Source organism: Phytophthora infestans, genomic scaffold, assembly GCF_000142945.1.
Source record: "Phytophthora infestans T30-4 supercont1.17 genomic scaffold, whole genome shotgun sequence".
Classification (NCBI taxonomy): Eukaryota; Oomycota; class Peronosporomycetes; order Peronosporales; family Peronosporaceae; genus Phytophthora; species Phytophthora infestans.
The window spans coordinates 655891-663567 of record NW_003303742.1 but is presented as its reverse complement, the minus strand read 5'-3'; positions in this window follow the sequence as shown (position 1 = coordinate 663567).

The window sequence follows — 7677 nt, the reverse complement described above, 5'->3', positions numbered from 1 at the left end:
CACCAAACGATACCCCGGATCCTTGGAGTTCTTAAGGATCTCAGAACCCAAGCGCGTCTGACGCTGCTTGTTCATGTCTTCCAGGACGTTCTCGTCCAAGACAGAGGAGGAGTTCCGCTCCTCGTGAGTGGTCTCAGGTCTCATGAGTACCATCTCAGCAATTTCTCCAGCCTTGAGGTTGGTCAGGAAAGACTCAGCCGTCATTTACTCGAGGTGCAGTATCTCTTCAACCTCTGGCAACGGTTCCAAGTGGACACCAGATGCCTTGACGGGTAAACCAGTCTCGCCATCGAAGATGTGATAACACTCGTCCACCGGCCTTGTCGGAGGAGCCCGGGCCCTGGACTCCGAGTCGCTTGAAGCGACGTCGATCGGAACGAAGTTCGGATCCGACTTGAGGCGGCGGTGGCGTCTTTGCCGACGACGTCTGTGACGAAGAGCTGTGCTGCCCACGTCTAGGGATGTCGTCGCTACGACATCCGAGGCACTCGTGGCCTCGTGTGGTACTGTTGTACCCACACAGGAAGCGTGTTCAACGCCTTCCTCTTCAATTAAGGTCTGGGCGACCGCGTGTGGCACTGTGTTACCCACACAGGAAGCGTGTTCAACGCCTTCCTCTTCAGTTAAGGTCTGGGCGACCGCGTGTGGTACTGCGTTACCCACACAGGAAGCGTATCCGACGTCTTCCTCTTCAGTTATGGTCTGGGCGACCGTGAGTGGAGCTCTGTTACCCACTCTGAACACGCTGTTCTCAGTGTTCATGACAGCTGCAGCTGTCTGCGGAACTAAGTTACCCGCCTGTGGACCTAAGTTACCCACTTGGCCGACGCCTCTTCTGGGCGCGGCCACCATCAAAACATCCCCGGAGTCGTCATATACGTCGACGACTCCCAAGCATCTGCCGGATGCTTTGGTACCCTGGCAGCTCTCGCGGGCGCCCCGGGTCCTGACAGAGGTGGGAACATAACTCACCAATGCTCTGTCGGACTGCGCAGGGCGGCTGGCACCGATTGCCTTGCCTCGCCAGTCGATCCAGGGCTCGTGCTTCTCAAGCCAGGGCATGCCCAGGATCATATGATATGGATCCATATCGAGAACAGTGAACTATTCGAGGCTGTCAAAGTCTTCAAACTTGACAGCCAGATCCACTTGGACGTTGGGGACAGTGACGACCTTCCCGTCGGCCAGTCGCACTGACACCGTCCCGTTGCCCTTGCTTTCTCTCACAGCTTTGGACAACTTGTTGCTGTTACGAGCAACCGTCTGGCGGCGTGCGAAATTCTTCGACGCCCCAGAGTCAATCAAGACCCTAAAGGGATGATCGTATCCCCGTACACATCCGTATACTACGAGCAACCCGCCGCTGCTCTTCGCCGATTCGAGAGTGCGAAGACTCTCAGGGGCTAAGTCCCCGTGGTACGCGCCACCCGCGCACCCATCACGAAGACTTAGTTCTTCCCCAGTAGGGCGCCCCGCCCCTACTGGTTCCCTGCGTTCCCCTGTCCCCGGGATCCTGGCTTTTGCCAGCGACCCTTGAGGACGGGCTTGGGGAAGGACCGTCTGCGGAGTCTTTCCGCGGGGCGGTCACGCTTGAAGTGGCCCATCTTTCTACAGCCGAAGCAGCGGATGTCACGCTGCTCGGCGGACCCGAGTTCCATGGGAACTGGTCCGTTGGGGCTTGTTCGACCCGGGAGCCGACCAATGAATCACCCAGGCCACGCTGAGGCCGGGCGTACGCGCCTGGCGATGGCTCTACTCTTCTTTGAAGAGCCACTTGAATCGCCTCTTCAAGGGTGCTTGACTGCACCCGGAACAGCTGAGTTCGTGCGGGGCCCACTCGAAGGCCGTCCATGAACACAGTCATCTTGATGTGTTCGTTGAGTGGGTTTCCCACTAGGGACGCCGTGAGCTCCCGTATCTCTTGCACATACTCGTGCAGCTCGCGCCTTCTTTGTTTACACGCGAGGAAGCGCGAACGCTGGCGGTACTCTTAGCTCGCCGGGAGGAACGCGGCTCGGAGCTGTTCGCACAGCTGAGCCCAGGATGTGAAACATCCAGGGGATGTTGCTTCTCGAGTGTACACCCAACTCTTAGCACGACCGCTAAGGTTGGAGAGTGCAAAAGCAACACGCAGTTGCTCGGTCGAGATCAGAGCCGCGTCCATCGCGAGCTCTACTTCACGGACCCAGAAGTAAAGGTTCTCGCCTTCCTTCCCTTCATACGGCTTAATCTTCAGCCGTATTGGCTTCGGGTGAGGCGGATTTGCTTCCGCCGCCGGAGCCTGCAGGTTCTCCCGCACATGCGCGATGAGGCCCTGCTCGTACGCGTCAAATGCATTGACGCGCTCGAGCTGCTCAGCCGGTGTTGACACCACCAGGCTCTGCAGAGCCTCCATCCCGAAGATGCCTGCCATCTTCCGAACCGACTCGAACTGAGAGTCGTTCAAATGGGAGAAGTCGTTCCTATCCATGGCAACGAACTTCGGAGAGGTTCAGGTAGTCTACCCGCGGTGGCGTGGATTGACTACGAGTGCTACCAAGTGTGACGGGGTCACACAGCACCTTGCGCTAGAGGAAGTTATCTTCCGAGAGTATACAAACTCTCAGTGAACGGCAGTTCACAGGTCCCCTCTTTAATTAAAGAGAGCAAAGTGACCTAAATAAGGTAGATTGTAAACTGAGTATATTTATAGGTAGGTTAAGTTTGGGTTTAAAACAAACTATTAGCTACCTATAGAAATGCAATGTCATTTAACCAATGGTTGGCTTTGAGCGACCTTGGTACCTTGTACCAAATATCCCGGAGTATGACGTGTCATACTCCTGAAGTGTGAAGTGTCACACTTCATGTAACCAGGGTACACTTAGGGCTACGTACCCCGTTACATCGTCAGTTTAGACATGCTATCGAAAGAAACCAATTGTTCACAGTAGGGGCACTCTATAACGTTGTGGATACCTCATCGTATCGTAATTATAGTACGATACGATGAGCTCTCCACAACGTTGGGGTGCTCTAGCTGAAACCGTCCAGGTGATGTATTTCAAATTTCTTTATCTCAATTAGTCAATGAGAAAGCTACTAGGCTTTGAGGTTACTTGCATGGGGTAATTGTATAGCCATAGCTGGCCCATTCAACGAGCTGATCAGTTATTGTCTGTTTAAAAACGTATATTGATAGCGCAACAAGTCGCTTTTTGAAATACAGTAAAACCTGTCCTACCTGATATGACCCGTGGACGACTCCTCTATCAGGTATAGCAGCATATCATTTTATCTAGGTCGTATTATATCAGAACTTATATAAAAAAACACTATAGCAGATCATATAGAGAACACCGTGTAGTCGTCGCGGTCTTACATTTAATAATTCTCCATCAAGATTGCTCAAGCAGAGGTGCGAGTGCAACACGTTACACATAATACTATTGTGTTCACGCCGATGCAACTACTTTGAGCTCTCAATCCCTATTGCTTATTTAAGTAAACTCAGCCCATACAAATTGGGAACCGTTGGAGGCCAGGATTATAGTTCTAGAAACATACATAATTTAAGTCCTGGATCCATACAGGACTGAAAAATAAATTTCCTTCCAATCTCGGCTATTTCCGATCAAGATAAATTACGCGATTGTCTTTCATTTTGTTTTCTGTTGCTGTACGTGAGAAGGCGCCGAGGACGAAGAAGAAGACATGCGCAGTCGGGACGGTTCTCCCCGCCGCAGAGGCCCCGGTCTATCAAACGTCACGCGCGCCGGTGATACGGATGCGGCTTTAAGCGCAGAACAAGCGTCGACTGAGCAAGGAGATGAAGAAACTGGAGCTGTGAGTGACGTGGATGATAGCCATGAAGAACCGGGTGATTATGATGTAGTGAATGATGGCGAGGACGTGGATGTGGAGAATGAAGGCGAGGATGTAGATGTGGAGAACGATGACGAGGGCGCGGATGTGGATAATGATGCTGAGGAGGCGTCTCATGACGAAGTGAGTGAAGATGGTGAAGTTTCTGCTTCTGTGGATGCTCCTTCTACGTGGCATGCTGACTGGAATGCCTGGCAGGCATATTTTGCGCTGTACTGCAAGCAAACTATGCAAGTCCTGTCTGTAAAAGAAACCATGTCACGCTCAGAGAGAAACAGGCGGTTGCTAAAGACCAAGAAAGGGGAGAATTCGTCTCAGCTGGTTCCCGAGGAAGCTGATCCCTACCAGCGGACGTACATCTTTACACACGGGTGGAGGAAACGCAAGTCGCGCAGTGAAAGTAGCCGGCCTCGCCAGCACATCCGGTTGACAGATTGCCCCTTTCGCTTCGTCGTCCAATGGAATATGGCGAAAGGTGCGTTGATGGTGAAAAATGGCTGTTTCACACACAACCATCCTGTTTCACCAGCGGCATTTGCAACGTACTCTACGTCTCGAGGGCTTACCGACCCGATTGTGACCGCGCGTGTCGATGGGATGTTGGCGGTTGGTGCCAAAAGATCCCGCATTTATGATAACCTTCTGGAACATGACCAGAACGTAATTCAAGTCGACGTCGACAACCTAGTGCGGACTCACGCGTCCTCCGCCAGTAACGCGGACAGTAACGAGGGCACGGCTCTGGATATAGCAGCGTTCGCTGCTGCGGATCCCGAAAACGTATCTACGATATCTGAGACAGATGCTGGTGAAACAGGGGTGATTTCGCTAGCCACGGCTCATATGCGCCGCATTTACGGAAGGTTAAGCGAGGTCCTTTTGGTTGACTGCAGTCATAAGACCAACAGGTAGCTCATATTGTATATTATTGTATTGTACAGTATTAATCCTGTATTATACATGATTTTTCAATGATTTGTTTGTAGGTACAATTATCAACTTCTTACCTTTATGGGGATGAATGAATTTGGGGAGGGAGCTGTAGTGAAACAATCTCTGATTGAAGCCAACGGTGATTGGCACATGGAGAGAGCCATTGCTCACTTCAAGCGCTCTCATCCAACTCGCATTGAAAAGCTGAGGGTTATTGTCGTTGACAAGGATCTCAACGAAATCCGCGTTCTTGAAGAGCACTTCCCTGAGGCTCGAGTAATTATCTGCCATTTTCACGTAATCAAATACTTGAAGGAAAAGCGATCCAAGCCAGAGTATGGTAAGATTTCGTCGGAAGATTCTTCGAATATCGACGCTGCGATTCATAAGATGGTTTACGCGCAGTATGAAGAGCAGTACAAGGAAGCCAATGAATCGCTACGTGGAATTTGCGCTCGAACAGGAATGGGTGGATTCTATGACTACTTTCAAAAGAAGTGGGATGCTTCTCAAGAACGTTAGGTATCGTATTTACGCTCCAAACTTCCGAATTTCAAGAACCACACTAACAACCGTCTGGAGATCTTGTTCGGGAAGTTAAAGGATGCAGTGAACGGATCTATGAGCATGGTAATGTGCATCAAGGCCATTATAGCTTACGATCGCAGAGTGCAGAACGAGTACGAGTACCGGTTATCTCGAATTGGTCGCTTCGTGAACTGCAACTATGATGAGGAATGACGAATGTGCTCCGCTTCACTACGCACTACGTTGCCCAGCAAATTGAGCAGCAGTACGCGACGGCTGTTAAAAAAAACCGTTTTGTACAAATACAGTTACGATTCTGATGTTACCGGGGATATTCTAGTCAGTGGGAAGTTTTCTGAGCATCGATTGCGAATCTCTGACTGGAAATGTGACTGCGAGTTTTCTATTTTAATGCGTCCACCCTGTCGACATGCTATAGCTTACCGGAAGCACGTTGGCGTGTCTGGATCGGTCATTCCTTGGGGATGCATTGACGAAAGGTAAGTGTCATGAATTCTCATGATTATAATACTGGATACTAATCCTGTACTCATGAACGCTTAATTGTACGTTCAGATGTACAACCCCAAATCGCCCGCTAAAGCCGGTTAAGCAGTTTGTATACGAGAAGTTCTCGTGTACCGGCTCAGGATCGACTCGAAAGAAGATGCGGACGCAGTCTGATCGGTACCGCGAAGCCGTGAGAGCTACTCATCTCATTGCAAGTGAAATGACGGATATTCAAGACGAAGAAGAGTTTGATGAAATGCTGAGCTTTGAGTTATCGCAGTGGAGAAACGTTCGTCAACGAAGGATGAAAGAGGTTACGGACGGTGGAAATGTAGCAGATGACCACACATCTGGAGACGAAGAAAAGGCAAATGAAGCTGCTGCTAGGCTCGAACTCGATATCAGCTCGAGCGAAAATGAAGATGATCAACAGGCCTACAATCAAGTTACCATCCGCTTGAATCCTAAAGCAAAGAAGGTCGGAGCACCGCGGAAACTGAAGAAGAAAACTGTCTCTGGAGAGAAAGAAGGACGGAAGTGGTTTGGGGCAGCAGAATCAGGTCTAAAAATCGCAGGGGAAGAGTCTTTAATCGATTTATTGAACTCTTTAGATCGGGACAAGCCAGGACTCATGGAAACGCAGAAGCGTCTATCAGGAGTGATTGTGAGGCACAGTGAGTTCGACAGCAAGAAGCCCGAGATGAAGATAAGCAAGAATCCTGTACTCGTCCAGGATCCGTTTTACCTCCTCCCGTCCAAGATTCTAGATGCATGTGTGAAAGTTCTGCCGCTGTCGAACACGAAAGCCACTGATATATCGCTGGATGGATCGCAACCTTATCAGACGCAAAGCGTTGAAGATAAGGGTACCCCGCAGTCTGTCGAAACGGTTCTCATAAAGGATGTGGGTCAGTTCTCAAGAAAACAGATTGAGACCTTCAAGCGTGTCCGTAATCTGAAGGAGCTCGTTGAATTGGGGCTGGAAACGTACGAATGGATGATGCAGATTGGAATCCCTGCTCTACCAGCCGAACATAACGCTCTAGCAAAGGAGATAGCAGAAAAGGTGTAGAGCACGTACCCTTTACAACAGATCCAAGGACTCCCAGGTGTCGCTGACTTCCAGTATTGTATGCTCTATCGCATTACACCACCATCATGGCTCTCAGATGCCTCCATCCGAGCATTGTGTCTGCGTCTCTGCCAAGATTACCCAGCGTGTCGTTTCGCCGGTTTTCAGTCTGCTGTCCCGAAAACGAAACGAACGCGAAGTGCAGAGAAGAATATTTTGATCGATGCTGTCCGTGATTGGGTCCTGAAGCACGCCGAAGATGAAGGCGTGGAGTCGGTGCTCGTTCCTTTGAACTTTGGTAACCTACATTGGTGTTGTGTTGTGGTCAAAGTGGCTGCTAAGAGGATTTTCTACATGACCCGCTTAATCAAGCGTCGTATATGAACGCGTCAAAGATGTTGCCGTCAGTTTGAAGATCGCAGGCCTCAATGACTTTGACGTCATTCCAATGAACAACCCCATCCAGTTCGACGGCTTCAGCTGCGGAGTCTTTGTTTGCTGGATGCTCATCCGCCAAATAACCTGTGTGCCCCCACAGGATATAAGCGACGCTTCGCTTCCAAGGCGCCAGTTCGAACTGTTGTGTTACCTGCTTACAGGTCAACTACTTCCAGCGGAGGCTGCTGCAACTGCTTTGCCGGAGGAAATAGCTCCTGTTCCAGGGAGTGTGGACAATGATATGGACGAAGAAGAGGTGACCCCAACCCATGTTGCTGAGAAGTGAGTGTCCTATGGTGGCTTTTAGTCTAACATTCAGTACACGCAGCGTT